The 18,680-nt window shown below is 40.3% G+C and overlaps 1 protein-coding gene across 1 annotated transcript in view; it reads left to right on the top strand.

The window, feature by feature from the left end:
- The window catches only part of LOC138711632 (myosin light chain kinase, smooth muscle-like), a 143,231-nt gene that overhangs the window by 85,782 nt on the left and 38,769 nt on the right, over positions 1 to 18,680 (top strand). The gene's annotated exons all lie outside the window — the stretch shown is intronic.

The following is an 18,680-nucleotide window of genomic DNA, read 5'->3' as shown; positions in this document are numbered from 1 at the left end:
AAGGTTCAGCCTCCCATGTGCTGTCTAAATTTTGAATTTTGGGAACAGTTGAAAATCTGATGGCGACAGATCGGGACTTTACGGAGGTGATCAAAGACAGAGACATCAAGTCCAATCGTACACAAAGTTTTCGGAATCCCAGTTCTGCGATTATCGCCTGCACACGCTCCGTCCTTTGTCACACAAGTTGAGAGACTCACCAGTTCATTACAAGCACGAACGGACCAACGTCGCACAGTACTGATGTCTGCACATTCCTCTCCATAAATAGTCTTCATTCTCCCGACGAATGTCAGTCGGAGACACATTTTCTGCCGTCAGGAACTTTATCACAGCACTCTGCTTTAGACGCACCGACGTAATGCTGTTACAGCCGCCATGTTTTAGAATATACTTAATTCAGAGCTCTCTAACGGCAGAAGTACCAATCTTCCGTCAGTGAAGGAGGAAAGTTAACTGAGTACAATGTGTGACAGCGAGTATTCCGAAATTTATTAACAATAACACAAAAGTAAGGAGGTATCACTTTTCAAAACACCTTCGCACAATGTGAGGCGCCTAATATTACCTTGAATAGGCCTATCTATGTATACACGAGTGTTGCTATTTGTGTGCTTTTTGTCCCAAAAATTATAGAGCCTAGAAAAGTTTAAGTGGATAAAATTGTATTGAGAATAGCCTCTTCTGCATGTTTGTAGTGCAAATACTTAAGAGGATGTCGTTAATAAAACTTTACCTTTCAGATGTAATAATTACTGATGCCTTACTAGTGGATGAAATGATGATGCAGGATAAGTGAACAATGATAAGGGAAATGCAAATTAGTATAAAACACTCTACTACTATAAGAAGTTTGGCCTAAAGTGCGTTTTATTGCTTTTCACATTTTAATTATTGTGTTCTTGCAAATGCATGTCAAACTGCCAAAATTATCTGAAGGATGCCTATGCAAAATAAATTCCTGTAACTAAACAAAAGCACACCATCCCTTGCAGGAAATTCACCTTGTACACAAATTATGTTTAAAATAATGACTTTTGCTGCAGTACAAGATTCTAATCTATGACTCAGTGATTGTTGTGCATGATGTATTAACTCAGGTGTAATCTCATTGCATGCTGCTCATTGTTTGCAAGTCCATATCTCGTGACATATTTGACTCGACGTGACAATTTTTGGCACTGAGAGAGGGTTATGGTACGTGTTCGAAATGACCACCACCGACTTGTATACAACGCCCATGGCGCCGAACTGCATACCGAACTATAGCTGTTAGTGTATCTGGCATAATGGCAGCACATGACTCTTCTATTTTTGCACGTCTCTCGTCGATTGTTGCTGGTCTACGTAGATACACGTCATTCTTGACGGTCCCCCAGAGGTAGAAGTCCAGAGAAGTCAAATCAGCACCTCTTCGACCTACCCACCGTCCGGGTAGAGTTCTATCGAGGTACGACCTGATATCTCGATGGTAGTAAGGCAGTGCTCCGTCTTGTTGCATGTAAACGAGTTCATCACCATACAGGTTTTGGATGGCAGGAAAAATCCTTGTCTGAAGCATATCAAGATACGCCTGACCAGTTACGGTACCCTGGAAAAAGAAAGGACCAATTAAACCACGCACTGATACATCACACCACACAGAAACTCCGGGTAGATTCACAGCCTTGTCCACCTCGGTCTCCTGATTTGACACCTCTGGACTTCTACCTCTGGGGACCGTCAAGAATGACGTGTATCGACAAAAACCAGCAACAATCGACGAGCTACGTGCAAAAATCGAAGAGTCATGTGCTGCCATTACGCCAGATACACTATGGTATGTCCAAAACTACTTCTGACCTGACAAATGGCGCCTTTAGAATATTACCATGGCAACCATTCAAATAAAACAATCACGAGAGACGCGTAACCATTGTAACGGGACGGTGTTGCCGTGTCTAATTTTACAAGTTGCCCGAGATGACGTTGAGTTGGCTGGTTAAAGCGTGCGTTGTGTGAATTAAAAATATTGTTTGGTTTTATTATTGTTTACTGTATAGATAATTATTGTGTTTAAATTATATTACACGTATTATCTTCGTTGTCACTGGTGGAGTGTGTGTTTTCTAGTTTCTGCGAGAGTTTCTAAACAGGTGACTTGTGCAATGTCGGAAGGAAGGAAAGACAGACGGACAACAAAGAATATTGTACAAGGTGCCCCGTTAAAGAGCAATCGCGAGAGAGGGGAAAAGATAATGGCGAGCCTCATTTACCTTTGGCGCAAATCGTAATGAGAATTGTTAAAATTAGTAAGAGCACTGTTATCGGTATTAAAAAATAAAAAGGCCGTGTAGATGAAGATGACGCAGGATCCTCAAGTCTTGAAATACCGGGAAAAAAGGGAAAAGTGGAGAAAAGTGTAACTAATATAAATGCTCTCCAGCAAGATGCTTTTCTAACAATATTACATGGACGAATATTGGCACTCATAAAAGTAAAGGTATCGTATTAAATTTAAACTTGTTTTTATAGTTTACAGTTCTTTCAACGCTTTTCTAACAATATTACTTTACATTAAAGAATACAACCACTACCACCAATAATAATAATAATAATAATAATAATAATAATAATAATAATAATAATAATAATAATAATAATAATAATAATGTGAATTTATTTCCACTCAACAATAGGATTTTATTCTTCCAACAATAATTCCTTTCTACAATTCGCCTTAAACGCTCTCGTCAACAATTGGATTTTCACTCAACACAGTATTCGTTATAGCACTCCACCGACGACAATGACAATTTACTTGGATTAGTACGAACAACAATGAATTGTTAATCTTAACTAATATTTACAAAGCACTATTTACAAATCACAGTTCTTCTAGCTCAATCACTCGAGTTCACAGTATCTCGAACCACAGACCTTCAGGGACAGTCCACTGTACTCGAACTCAGGTCCCTCCAACTGCGGTCCACTGCACTCGAACTCAGGTCCCTCCAACTGCGGTCCACTGCACTCGAACTCAGGCCTTCGGATGCTGATACAGTTGCGGACGCACACTCGAGTCGAACTCCGGTACACAAGACTGGCTTGCTTGCTCTCGCTTACTCACTGACTGAATAACTGAAAACTCTATCTCGTTCCTTCGCGTCCGTAATTTATAACCACAGCGACGTAGCTTCGAAAGTTCCACGCGTCTCTAGAGATGGCACTGCAGAAAAATCCAGAGCCCTCTCCTCTCTACCAGCACCAGATGCGCGCGCACTCTCTCTCCACTCTCTCGCCGCGTAGGCCCTTTCCCCTTACTTCTCTCCGCCGGGCGCCGTCCCCGCGCGATCTGCTTTCTTGCGGGACGCTGGTCGTGAGTTCGAATCTCACGTCGCTGTCACATTGCTACCTCCTTAGGACTGCTCGTCTCGGGCAGTCCCTTGGTAGGCTGCTAGTCGGTCCAACGTTTGGGGTCCTCCGGCTGCTCCCTCCTTATGGTGGCGCCACCCCATCCTTGGCTTGGCTGGGCAGCGATACTCGTACTGCGTGAGCGCCGTCTTGCTTTTCCACTTGGCCCTCCAAGGAGAGCTCGCCGGCCACGGGTTGGTCTTCGGCGTCCATCAAGAACACTTCATCCCGACCAAGACGGAGTATACGGCGCCGGACGTCCACCGTCGCATCGAGTAACCGCATGGCGTCGAGTCCCAGGACGACGTCCTCGGTGATGTTGGCGACGAACACCCACATCTCCAGTCTCCTCTTTCCCAAGGTCAAATCCAGGAAAACCTCTTTCTGGATGGGCAGGCTCTCGCCTGAGGCAGTACGTAGCTCATATCGGCGCAGCGGTGTCCTCCCAGGTAGGCCACGCACGACTTCCGGTCTGGCGATAGTGAGCGACGCCCCGGTATCTACCAGTACTCTACATGGGCGGCCTCTTATCCATCCGTCAGCAATCAGCCCATCGTCGCATCTTCTGTTAACCGTCTTCAAGATCAGCCGAGGGGATGGTGATGACGGCGCCGACGTGCCCCTCATCGCATCGGCCCCTTTTAGTTTTCCTGTTTGTGACCAGATCGGTCACAGTCCCTCCTCAGGTGTCCAGGCTCGCCACAAGACCAGCAGGTAGACACTCCTCGTCTTCGTCGCTCGGGTGATTTCGATTGACGCTCCTCGACGTCGGCCGCCGCGACGCTCCTAATCCGGTGCGACGTCGAGCCGTTCGCCGTCAACTTTGCTGCCTCCATCCTGAGGGCCGTCGCCAGAGCTGCGTTGATGGTACGATGCTCTGCCAGGAGTAGCTGTTGTCTGATTTCGGGGTCTCGAACTCCGCTGCCGAAGGTGTAGGCCGCTTCTCCAGCGATGAAGTCATTAGGTAGGCCCCTGAGGGCCTTATGGGCAAGTTGTTCCACCGCCATCGCGAATTCTTGCAGGGACTCGCCTGACTGTTGGACCCTCGTTTTCAGTTGGGTTCTGAATGCTGCCGCAAGTTGATGGTTACCATAACGTCCCTCCAAGGCCGCCATTATCTCAGCGGCTGTCCCATCTTCTGGAACGCTGTGAAGAATCTCTGAAGCCTGTCCCTGAAGCGCGGTCAACAGCTGGGTAGTCTTTTCCGCTGGTGTCCACCCATTATGTGCCGCGGTGGCCTCGAACTGGCGACGGAATATCGCCCAAGACGTCGTTCCGTCGAACTTCGGCGTCTTGACGTTGTAATATCTGGCTGAAGGCGATGGTTCCCCAGGGCCACTATATGAGGTCTTCCATTCTGTCGCCGATCTTTCCATGGCCCGTTGAACTTCCTCGGCAGTTATCTGTTTCTGTTCTCTAGCCTGGCGATCCACCAACGCGAGGATGTGCTTGTTTTCCTCGGCGTGTTTGTCCATCACCTCACTCGTCTTGTCCAGCAACTCGCTCGTCTGCTCTTGACGACGCTCGAGATCGCGGATTTTGCCGTCGAAATGGTCTACCTCCTGTCTCAATTCGGTTACTGTCTCGTTTATAGTTGTCAAATTCTTGTTTAGGTTGTCAAGATCGGCTTTGAGTTCGTCTTTCACGATGGCGACAATTCCATCTACGTGGGCTGAAACGCTTTCAATTTGCGTAGTGACGTCATCTTTCACTCCGCTTATGTCACTTTTCATCTCCGTTTTCACTTCACTTATGTCGCCTTTCACTTCACTTATGTCACTTTTCATCTCCGTTTTCACATCACTTATGTCGTTCTTAACCTCACTGATATCGTTCTTCATTTCTGCTTTTACTGCACTTAAGTCGTTTTTCAGTTCCGCGATGGCTTGGAGGATCAGCTGTAGGTTCTCCATTGTCGATAATGTCCCGATTCTTACACCAGTGTGAATTTATTTCCATTCAACAATAGGATTTTATTCTTCCAACAATAATTCCTTTCTACAATTCGCCTTAAACGCTCTCGTCAACAATTGGATTTTCACTCAACACAGTATTCATTATAGCACTCCACCGACGACAATGACAATTTACTTGGACTAGTACGAACAACAATGAACTGTTAATCTTAACTAATATTTACAAAGCACTATTTACAAATCAGAACTATCAGGTCACAGTTCTTCTAGCTCAGTCACTCGAGTTCACAGTATCTCGAACCACAGACCTTCAGGGACAGTCCACTGTACTCGAACTCAGGTCCCTCCAACTGCGGTCCACTGCACTCGAACTCAGGTCCCTCCAACTGCGGTCCACTGCACTCGAACTCAGGCCTTCGGATGCTGATACAGTTGCGGACGCACACTCGAGTCGAACTCCGGTACACAAGACTGGCTTGCTTGCTCTCGCTTACTCACTGACTGAATAACTGAAAACTCTATCTCGTTCCTTCGCGTCCGTAATTTATAACCACAGCGACGTAGCTTCGAAAGTTCCACGCGTCTCTAGAGATGGCACTGCAGAAAAATCCAGAGCCCTCTCCTCTCTACCAGCACCAGATGCGCGCGCACTCTCTCTCCACTCTCTCGCCGCGTAGGCCCTTTCCCCTTACTTCTCTCCGCCGCGCGCCGTCCCCGCGCGATCTGCTTTCTTGCGGGACGCTGGTCGTGAGTTCGAATCTCACGTCGCTGTCACAATAATAATAATAATAATAATAATAATAATAATGTACACTAATTTTAATGCATATTATTTAACAAATTGGTTAGAATGTATACGTTCATGTCAGCTGTTCGTTACTGCACTCTATCGGCAGCGCGCTCGCTTACACGTAAGATGGACAACATGACAACATTGCTCCCCCTTCTCTGTAAGCTTTCAAGTCGGAAGTAGTTTTGGTCACACCATAACAGCCATAGTTCGGTGTGCAGTTCGGCGCCATGGGCGTTGTATACAAGTCGGTGGTGGTCATTTCTAACACATACCATAAACCTCTCTCAGTGCCAGAAATTGTCACGTCAAGTCAAATATGTCACTTGCAAACAGTGAGTACATTTTTTTGGACCCCTCTGTATGTCTTGTGGTGTAGTCCGTACTTCATTTTAGATAACTTCTTTAGGGTTTGTCACAGAAAAAATTTAAAGACATGAAATCTGGGGATCGGGCTGCCCATCCTACAGCTTCTTCGTGCCCAATCCAAGACTTAACGAACATTAGCTGAAGAGTTGCCATACTATGTCTTCAACTGTGAACTGGACACCCCATCTTGTTGATGCCGAATGTTGCCATATTTTCCAGTGGAATGTCTTTTAACAGGAAGGAAGTTCGTATGTTCGGAAGTTGACGAAGACCAGTTAACCTTCTATAAAAAAGATGGCATGGGATTTGTAGAATCCCTATAATTACGTGTAGCATTATGTGACTGGTAGTTGTGCTATTAAGTACCTATATGTTTGGATGTTGTAGCTTATGATGGATATGAAATAAATTAAAGATGACTATGCATGTTGCATTATTAGACTAAAATTTATTTCATTTGTGTCATTTTTTGTTGCGGGCTGTGTCAGCCCAATGCCACTAAGTAGTATTCATATGTTGCAGGTTATATCGGCGCGCTCCCGCTAAACTGCGCATAGTTCATTAATTATTACAGACATTCTAACGGACATCTTTCCGGAATAGGTGCGCACTTAACCGTTCCACGTTAAAGGTTCGATAAAGTGACGACCAATTTCTCACTAAACATATTAATACTCCATAGATACTGTCTCTCCACCTGACGAATTCATGGAGATTATTTATGCAATTTCCTAATGTTGACTTGTCCATGATTTCTTAACGTTGCTTGATCAGTAGGGTTCGGAAGTTGATGAAATATCATTTTTTTCTGAGACATCACAGACAATGCAGGATGTAATATAAAATCGTTTCACTTCAACACGAAGCAATATAACCTTCTTTTATTTTTTTATTTATTTATTTTTGTTTATTTATTTATTTATTTATTTATTTATTTATTTATTTATTTATTTATTTATTTATTTATTTATTTATTTTTCCCCCGATCTTTTATTGTTTATTGGTCATTGTTAGAAAATGTTCTACTTTTTGTTGCATTTTTGTCCTCTTGTGCTTTTGAACGGATTTTTTTTCCTTATGGTTGCATCAGCCTTGATTCCTGATCATGTGTGTTACCTGCCTCTCCACCCTCAACGCAACAGACCAAATGCAGCCGCAATTCCCGTAGTCAGCATATAGTCGCTGAGACTCCAAAATCCGCTATGTGTTTTTAATAAGATTTTGCAGGAGAAAGAAATAAGCATAGTCACTCTTAAATCATTTGATTTTCAAATCTACTTTCGGTATAATTTCAATCATTACATCATAAATGATAAAATATAGGGAAAGTAGTTTCGAATATCAAGGGAATTATCTCATTTCTTTGTTGTGAAATATTATTTCAAAGAGTGTATACATCAATTTGAGACCTCCGTAGCCTTAAATAAATTTTAACGCTGATTTTCAAATATTCCTTTTTTCACTTGAACGCACTTCGCTTTATGGATGTGAATAACGCGCTTAGCATTTCTTAGCTCAGCATGGCTGGCAAGCGTAACAGCATTCACATTACAGGTAAGTAATTGTTCTCTTGTTTGTCAGGTGTACAAGATGAACTGCTATTGCAATAAAAAGTGAGAGTGTGAAACCATCATCTCGATACGTCGCCTGGTCTCTAAAGGGAAATCTTCCAATGTAAATTTCGAAATGCTGATGTTAGGCCTACTCATCGACTGTTGATGTCACTAGATCTGACCTATTGTAACCCTCTCCGCGTACTGAACCCCACTCTCATCAGTGCAGGCCCTATTCTTTGCATTAAGATGCAAACAAGTTACAAGCCTGGTTCACAGTATGGCGTATGGCTTTTACAAATAAATAAAAGACTAATGATAAGTGGGCCAATGTTCATATGACACTTTGTGCTTAAAGTGATGTATAGAACCAATTCCTAAAGCGTGGGCTATACTTCAGGGATCACTCTGTTTGTAGTACATAAACACAGTGCTTCTAATAGCTATTAGTTTGCGATGGTGAAATATTCTGCGCAGAATACTACATGCGGTAAAAAAAAAATTGTTTGCCTACTAGAGATGATGGAATTTGTACTTTAGTTACAACTCAGAATAGTAGGGGCTCGCGACAGGAAGCACTTGAGTGTGAGATCACACTGCGCACGCGCATACTTCTCATGCAGTGCGAGCGTGATTCTTAGTTGGATTTATTTTCGCGTGCACATTCCAGATCAAATCAAGAAGTTCCCTTCGTACTCCGGTTACACATCTTGTATATACGAAGGTTAGGTTTGGTTAGTTTAGGTTTTTATTAACCATGTCCGTGCATGCACAGTTTGATCTGACAGCCAAGTGCTTCCTGTCGCGAGCCGCACATCTTAGAATAAGTTTCTTTTTCACACTTGCTATATTCATTGTTGAAACACGTAAAAATACTGAGTGAAAATTGTATCATTATTGTTTTAATAAGTATAATGCAGATTTCAGATCCTTTTGTTTCAATGCTTCAATATTGTTTATTTTCCCAATGCTAATATGATATACGCCTTCCGAAAATTGTATGTGAAGACTGCCTTCTCAGTATTTATATGCAGTGTTGCCAACTCGATTCTTAAAAACCCGCTATGAAACCGTGCAGAAACTGCTAAATAGCTACATCACAAAGAATGGACACTGAGCATATTTTCCTTCTTTTGTTTCTCTGTGCGCCGGCGTTCAGTTCCACTTTCAAACGCTAGAGTTTAGTGTAATCGAGCACACGCTAAGATAATAATTGAATATAAGAGTTGAGACACTGGATCCAAACATCGCCTACCTTATTGCATAATCCAGTAACGCTTTGCTTCAAGTAAATTCAAGTTAACAGCTTTTCCGTATTTCTCAGTGACAAACTAGTTGTAATAATATTTTTTTATGTTTTAAGTATAATAAATTATATTATAAGATAATATAATACATTACAAAATTATGTGTCAAATTCGTTTAATATTTATATACAGGGACATCACTTTATTTTTACCAACATTTTTAACATTAACCTGGCTATACTCCGAAACACTGTTACCCCCTTCCATTACAGGAGTTTGGTGTTACTAGTGCAATATGTAAACAAATCATTTTACTAGCTATAGGAGGAGAGAAAAGTAGTGTATCCATTTATGTTACTGGGAAATACGATATTAGGATTTTCAGTTTGATTATTACTTTTACGGTATTTTATCAAAATATAGTAGAGTAGTAACATTTTTTTCACAAACTCAACTCTTCAGGCGGTTGTACTTTCGGTAACTCTTATCTTCACTTCTGCTCAGATAAAGTTATTCAGTCATGCTACACACCGTACCTGTGCGAAATAAGCAGGGCCGGGTATTTACGGAGATCGCGAAAATGACTACATAATAGACATACAATAGATTCTTACTAATCTTTACGAATTAAGTGATTCTGATTAATAATATACGGATAAAACAATCACGACAAATCGAGAAATAGAGTTCTAATAGCGAAATGTGAACACATTCGCGAATTATCATTATTGTGTCGTTTTATAGCGAATTTCATATTCTGAGTTCCTTTTCGGACTTTTTTTTTCATTTGAATTTGTTGCACATTCAAGTAGGCTACATTACATGGTATTTCAGGTGTTCTAATTACATTAGTGAACTCAAAAAACGGAGAATTCAACATTTCACTATTAATTTGAAAGTATTAATTTGAGGGCTGCAAGATTTTTTTTTTTTTTCGTTTTTAATGAATGTGTGTTAAATACAGTCTAAATTCAACAGATATTGTCTATTGGCCATACCGCACCTTTACCAGAATCCAGTGAAATTTAATGTTAATTATTTGGAAAGTAATATTTATACTAAGTTAATAATCCAGTTCCAAAATAATTGTATTTTCCAAAATTTCTATTAATATCCAACAAGAGTAGAAATCGATCTCCAACAATCTCCGCCGACACCAATATTAAAAAACACAAATGATAAAATTAATCTCCATAAATACCTGCCCCTGGAATTAAGCTTCAATAATATAGGCTCTTCCTTCCATAGAAAACGCAACCATATTTCTGAAACACACTATACTCTGTAGTGTTTACTTCACTGCTAGCAGACTTCGAATGCAACAGCGGCCGTAAGCCTGTGTGGCTGACGGGAGCAAGAACATTAGTAAAAGGGGTGGTAGTCAAGTACATTCAGAAACGCAGGTACAATAAAAATGCGAGTAAAAATAAAGTGATGTCCTTGTACAATATAATATAGGTATATGGTTTTATTTCTCATAGGAGTTTTGTTTTTCCATTTTCAGCTCTACCAAAGCATTACATATTTTAATTGTTGTTGGGGTCTACGTCTCAACTCTCATTATAAAGGAACTCTAGAGTCTAGACTTTACAGTTAATAACGGATTTATTATTTCATCGGTCCAGTTTATTTTCAGTACATAATGTACCTAGATGTATTAATTGTATGTGTTATATTGCCGCTGTGTCGACTGCTAGGTGGTATGATGTCAGTACCAACTTCAGGGAGAAAGCAGAATCTCACGCTCAGACTGGGTTGAAGGTAATTGAAATCAGTTCTGCCACATCAAAGGTACTAACTCGAAGTGTCCATACTGTATAATAAATATCTATACGCTGGCTATATTGTCAATGTAAAATTAGATTATTTTGCCACTGTGAGTACTCGCTGAATCCATTATCTTATATCACTAATACAAATTTCATAAATTTATCCGCTAAACTAATACTGCAAAACGCTAGATATAGCAGAATTTTTCACGTTTCAAATATTCCTTAATTCCCTATAATAAAATTGCAAGGGTATATAGGCAAACATAAATTGATATTTACCAAGAACGAACGAACGAACGAAAGGGGACGAAGAAAGAATGAATGATGTTTAAAATGGCAGGCAGGGTAAGCATCCCTTGCCTCCATTGGTTCCAGACTTTCCTTAATGCAAAGTTATATAGGCAAATATCGAAGAACATAAGAGGGTTCTAAGACGAAAATAAATTAACGAATTAACAGAACAAGAAATAAATAGAATAGGTACATCGAACATTGAAAGACGGTATAATGAAATAAACTCCAATAGATATAAACAGTGAAAGCAAGAAAAAATATGTAAATCGTTTTAAAAATATGTGTCAAATATTATTCTCATGACTGCTGCTATCTAGCGGTGAAAGAAGTTACCACAAAAACTAAAGCCCTTGGGTGGGAGGGTACTGTTTCTGCTGAGCTTGAAGTTTAAGAAATTCATCTGATGGTAAGTAGCATAATTCTAGGAGGTTTAAACTGGGTTGCGATGTAGGGTAATCTGATTACTCCCTGTGAGTGTGAGACGCGCTAAATTTAAAGGATGGAGGAATTTTGCCAGAATGTAACGTGATCAGCCGCAAAACTACGTTGAGCTAGTCTGGATTTGTTAATAACTGCTGTTATTTGAAGTGTAAAGTATTTAACCCTTGCTATAGTCGCGATCAGCTTACTTAATACCGTAATACCGTAAGGGTGAAATCTAACATGTTTTCCCTATTATTATAGTGGATTATAGTGATTTTCTAGCTCTAAGGTTGAATTTTCTTTTACCAACTTCGTTTCGAATTTAGGATACTGACAATTATTATAACTGGCAGTTCTTTTCTAACTTATTTTAGCAGCAATAATTTCGGTTTGCAGTAAAATAAACTGATTAAAATGCTTGTGAGTTAATAATGAATTAGTAATAATGGTATTAATATTAGTATCAATACACAATTAAGTTCAATTGCGTTCTGGTTCCCATTCTACTTTGTATTCAGGTATATAATAATCAAAGCTCGGAACTTGGGGACTTGTGTCTTTCCACGTGGCTAGAAGACCGGACTTCAATGTGAACAAACTCTCGCTTCCAGTACGGAGGTACTGTCAGGTCTGTTATAAAAGTGGTTTTGTCTGGAACAACATATTGATAGTAGTATGATAGGTTGAAACACTTAATTTTATAGCATATACAGGGTTAGTTAAAAGTCTCGCACCACCTAAATAACTTTTGAAGGATACTGTTCAGTGACATGAAACTTGGTATGTAACGATAACCATATACTAAGAACTCAATAATGGTATTACCGAATTTTTTCTACTCCAACTCTCTTATTTTAAATGGAGAACCCAATATATTATTTTATTTTTCAATAGTACTCATTAAGAGCTTTTCAAAAATTACCCACACTTGATACGTCTATACAAATACAGTGTTACTAAGTCAAGGAAACAGAAAAGTGTATCTAATATTAAAATAATAAACGCACCACCTAAATAACTTCTGAAGTATACGGTTCAGTGATATGAAACTTGGTATGTGCAGATAACTATATAGGGTGTTTAAAATACGGGGCGTAATTTCAGGTATGTATTTCCCACATGTAGACAATCAAAATAGTTCCTTACAACATGTGTACGGAAATGCTTTATTTCCGTGTTATGGCCTTCACAACATTGAAGTTCACCGGAACGTTTTTCTTTCCGCAGGTCTTTGCCGTCAAAGGAGACATTAAGAGGGCACTCTGACAGTTCATTCCGAGGCGAAGGTTACATTCAGTGTTGTGTAGGCGTTAGACTGTGCGACATGTATTCAAATCAAGAGCTGGCAGAGATACACTTCATGTACGGTAAGGCGGACGGCACTGCTGCACTGGCTCGTCGTTTGTACCAGGAGAGGCACCCATAGCGACAATGTCCAGATCGGAAGACATTTGTACGTCTCCATTACCGTCTGTGCGAGTATGGAAAATTTAACTCTCCTGGTTTGGGAAGGGGACGACCAAGATCTACAACTCCAGAAGTACAGGAGGAGATTCTGGAGGCTGTGAACATGACTCCTTCTATCAGCACACGAAGGGTAGCGTTGCAAGTCAATGTTCCTCATACGACTGTCTGGAGACTGTTGAAAGAGTATCAATTGTATCCTTATCATTTGCAACGTGTACAGGCCGTGTCACCAGCAGATTACCCTGCACGAGTTAGGTTCTGTCAGTGGTTCTTGGAGCAGTGTGGTGTAAATCCGAACTTTCCTGCCTTAGTATTATTTACAGATGAAGCACAGTTCACACGAGATGGCATAACACATTTCCACAATCAGCATGTATGGGCGTATGAAAACGCACGTGCAACTGTTCCATCTCATCACCAGGTGCGGTTCTTCCTCAACATGTGGGCCGGTATCATTGGTGATCGATTAGTTGGACCCTATGTACTTGTAAACAGACTTATGGGGCAGGCGTACACAAACTTCCTGGAAAACACCATACCTCATGTTTTAGAATACACTCCACTGATCAATCGTCAACACATTCACTTCTTGCATGATGGCGCTTCTGCACATTTCAGTCGTACGGCTCGCCGGTACTTGGATCGAAGGTTTCCTGATCGATGGATAGGTAGAGGTGGCCCAATTGCTTGGCCTCCACGCTCACCTGATCTGAACCCTCTCGATTTCTACTTGTGGGGCCATTTAGAATCATTGGTTTATTCGTCTCCGGTGCCTGATTTGTAATTCATTCGGAATCGAATTGTGGCATGTTCTGAGGACATACGCAATACTCCTGGAGTTTGGGATCGTGTTCGCAGGTCAATGAGACATCGATGTGAGGTCTGTATTCAAGCAGGAGGTGGACATTTTGAACATCTTCTGTAATGACAACGACCTGCGGAAAGAAAAACGTTCCGGTGAATTTCAATGTTGTGAAGGCCATAACTCGGAAATGAAGCATTTCCGGACACATGTTGTAATGAACTATTTTGATTGTCTACATGTGGGAAATACATACCTGAAATTATACCCCGTATTTTTTAAACACTCTGTATACTAAGAAGTCGACCTGGTTGGCGAGTTCGTATAGCGCTGGCCTTCTATGCCCAAGGTTGCGGGTTCGATCCCGGGCCAGGTCGATGGCATTTAAGTGTGCTTAAATGCGACAGGCTCATGTCATTAGATTTACTGGCATGTAAAAGAATTCCTGCGGGACAAAATTCCGGCACATCCGGCGACGCTGATATAACCTCTGCAGTTGCGAGCGTCGTTAAATAAAACATAACATTTTTTATACTAAGAACTCAATAATGCTATCACCGAGTTTTCTACTTCCGGTTTAACCGGAAGTAACTCCAACTCTTTTATTTTAAATTGAACATCCGATATATTTTTTTTTATTTTTGAATAGTGCTCATTAAGAGCTTTTCAAAAAGTGCCCACACTTGAAAATTCTTTACAAATTCAGTGTTACTAAGTCAAGAAAACAGAAAAGTGTATCGAATATTAAAATAATAAAATACTCCTTCCTTAACAAAAAAACAAAACAAAGCTAGCTCACCTTCTAAATTATGTGTTCAAATTGGTAGCCTTCAGCTGCTTGACAATGTGTCAGTCGAATCATAGAAACCATTTAAGGAATGATTTAACATGGCTTTAGGAATATCTTGCACCACTTCCATTTTTATTTAGCAACACTGAATTTGTAGAGCAGTATCAAGTGTGGGTACTTTTTGAAAAGCTCGTAACCAGCCTTATTCAAAAACAAAGAAAATATATTGGGTGTTCCATTTAAAATAAGAGAGATGGAGTTACGTCCGGTTAAACCGGAAGTAGAAAAAACTCGGTAATACCATTTTTGAGTTTTTAGTATATGGTTATCCTAACGTACTAAGTTTCGTATCACTGAACCGTATGCTTCAAAAGTTATTTAGGTAGTGCATTTATTATTTTAATATTCGATACACTTTTCTGTTTTCTTTATTTAGCAACACTGAATTTGTACAAAAGTATCAAGTGTGGGTAATTTTTGAAAAGCTCTTATTGAGCACTATTCAAAAAGAAAAATATATATTGGGTGTTCCATTTAAAATAAGAGAGTTGGAGTTACTTCCGGTTAAACCGGAAGTAGAAAAACTCGGTAATACCATTATTGAGTTCTTAATATATGGTTATCACCACATACAAAGTTTCATGTCACTGAACCACATGCTTCAAAAGTTATTTAGGTGGTGCAGGACTTTTAACTAACCCTGTATATAATAAAAATAAACATTAGGGGCTGTATTCATAGACATTCTTAGCGCGGGCTTCCGGTGGATGATCAGCGAACTAACGTTTCTCGTATTCATAAACCAGTGTTAGCGATATGATATGATATGAATCCTGTTTAGCACGCTCGTAGCGCGGGCTAGCGAAATGTCTATGAATAGCACTCTAGAAGTATATAAAATGTACTGTTTTGCTCTGTACATTTTATTATAGTGTATGACTACGTACATTCGAAGATTTTTCGAACTCATAACTTCTTCGCCTGTTAGTTAAACATGATTTGAAACGAGAAAACTTATCTCCACTTCACATGAATTGACGTGAGCAAACTCGGTACTGAATGTTTTCACTGTCACTATTTTTTTGTTCGATTTTCATCAGTTGCTAGCTGATTTCGTATCTGAGCAAGCTAAGTATATCCTAAATTTTTCTCGGAAATAATTTTCAATTTGTGTGTCACTACAGGGGTAGGTCCCCTATACGACTTCATCCATGGCTATGGACAAATTTTTCTCCAATTTAAGAGACTCCAATGTCTTTGAATGAATGCCCGTTTCCAGCCTCTGTTTGTGTGTGGCACAACTAAGAAAATATAAACTCTCCGTTCGAAGAAAGTAATGTATCTCCTCCGAATTCCTCAATTCAAATTCTGTACCTAACATTTAAAAAAATGTTTTTTTCAAACTTCTATAACACCCATTCGAATAACACGTATTTTCTAATTACTGAAACAGACCGTTTACCTGTAATTCTCTGAATGTCATTGGCTTCGACATGACACAGTTTCGTTGTCCGTCTTCGTTTCATCCGATGTGACCACTATATTAGTATATACGACTGTCCCTGGGAACTTACAGCGTGAGCTTAGTGAGCGTTGTACCTGTAACCTTATTCATGCACACGACACACAAGCCTCCAAATTCCAAGCATTGATAATTTTGATAACAACACTCAACAACATATTTTTACATTTTTTTTCTTGCTCTGAAATATGTGCGCCCAAAACCCGAATTTAAAATCAAATTTTCCCCATCACGTACCATTTTCCGGGGAAAGTGAATTAAATTTTTTATGAAAAATGCTCTCTTTTTTTATTTTTCATTGCTACTAATAGAATTACAACAGACTAGGTATTAAAATGCCTCATAATACACACATCAAAAAACGTTTTGCATCACCTGTCAACCACACCTTCAATAAAAGATACCAAGGAATGGTAAGGAATGAAAATGTATTTATTTTTAACAGTTGTTGACAATAACATAACATTTGTTGACAAAATTATAACAATGGTGTGGATGGCCAAATGAAAATTGAGTATTGGCTGGAGTACCAAATCTCTATCCTAGCAACTTCAATAGAGTGTAGTGCTTCCTCTTGCATTGATTATTGCTTTGACTCTTCGTGGCATACTGTCTACCAACACATTTATCAATTGTCGATCCATTCTGTCCCATTCTTCAACACCAACTCTGCATAGGTTTTCGAGATTGCGTGCGGGGTTAGGGCGAGCACGAATGGCTCTCTTGAGTTGTTCCCAGACATGCTGAATTGGATTCATATCTGGAGAATATGCGGGCCATTCAAGCTTGGCAATTCCTTCACGATTATGGAAGTCACTGGTGACAGCCGTACAATGAACTCTGGAGTTATCGTCAATAAACATGAATCCTTCTCCGAAGTCCTGATTAAACGGTGCTACTATGCCTTGAAGAATGTTGTCCCTATACTGTGGAGCCCTCAGCATTTCTTGAATCGACATCAATTGTGTCCGGCGACCCAACATAATGCCACCTCAAAACATCACTGACCCGCCACCTTGCTGCATTCGATTGTAGGTGTTTCTGAGTCGTGCAGCATTACCTGATTCTTTCCACAATTCGACATTCGTCCGTGAATACAACTTTGTGCCAATCTCGTACAGTCCATTGGTGATGATTTCTTGCCCATGTGTAACGTTGTCTATGGTGCCTAGATGTAAGATTTGGGCCTCGGCATGGACTTCTGGAGAGCAGTTTGCTATCATGTAATCGGTTTCGTACAGTCTGATTGAATACGCGTCTCCCTGTCGCAGTTTGAAAGTCATTGTTAATCATGCCAGCAGTATTCTCAACGATTCTCATGGCAATAATTCGCAGATATCGGTGATCACATTCTGTTGTTGCCCGTGGATGACCACTACGATGCATGTCGTCGACATTACCTGTGTTTCGGAAACGATTTCAGGTCAACCCTAAGCGCCTCGCTACTTGCCATGAAGACAGTCCTTACTGGCATAGAGAAACAATCCTCACACGGTTGAAGTTCGCCTTGCCATTGGTCCACCTCTTTAGAATAAAATAAAACTGCTTTATCCTGAGCTATTCGCTGTGAGACGAGATTTCTTGCACTTCTGTTTACATCTGATTACTTTTACAGTCGGTTTCTAGGGTAGACTTCTACTGGTTCTCAAAATTGTTTACGTTTTTCAGACAGTTAATAGGATTGCTTTCAAAAGTTGTTATGGACATTTGCTTGAAGTTGAGCGCAAATACCACTTCTACAGGTGATGCAAAACTTTTTTGATGTGTATACTAGCTAAACGTGTACTGGGTACAAGAATGATGTTACATAATTTTAAACACAAAAACACAACAATAAAAATATTTCATGTGTATAATGAGAAAAATCTCGGAATTTTAACTTGCCAATTGAAAGGATGTTCTGGATGACTTCCGTTTATAACTGGACTCAGGGCTGTCTTTTAGAAGGAACCAACTATAGTCTGCAAGCATGCTAGATTATGATCTTCCTTTATATTGCCTTTTCATTTCTGATATTTCTTGATGAAATCGTTCCCCATGCTCGTCGCTTACCGCTGCAAGGTTAGGAGGAAAGAAATTCAAATTAGAATGTAAAAAATGTATTTTGAGACATACAGTATTACACCCCATTTTCTCATATGCACTTAACATGGTTTCCACAAGTTCGGTGTAATTGTCTGCCCTAGAATTTCCAAGGAAATTTGAGCAAACATCTTTGAAAGAGCCTCATGCCACATTGTTCTGTAACGGAAAGTTTTTCTTCAAACAAGAAGACACCATAACTTTGCCAATTTGTGGACCGATGAAAATGCCCTCTTTTAATTTGTCTTCACTCAAACTGG

The sequence above is a fragment of the Periplaneta americana genome, chromosome 13 (assembly GCF_040183065.1).
Source record: "Periplaneta americana isolate PAMFEO1 chromosome 13, P.americana_PAMFEO1_priV1, whole genome shotgun sequence".
NCBI classification, from domain to species: Eukaryota; Metazoa; Arthropoda; class Insecta; order Blattodea; family Blattidae; genus Periplaneta; species Periplaneta americana.
This window is presented reverse-complemented; position numbering and strand designations above follow the sequence as displayed.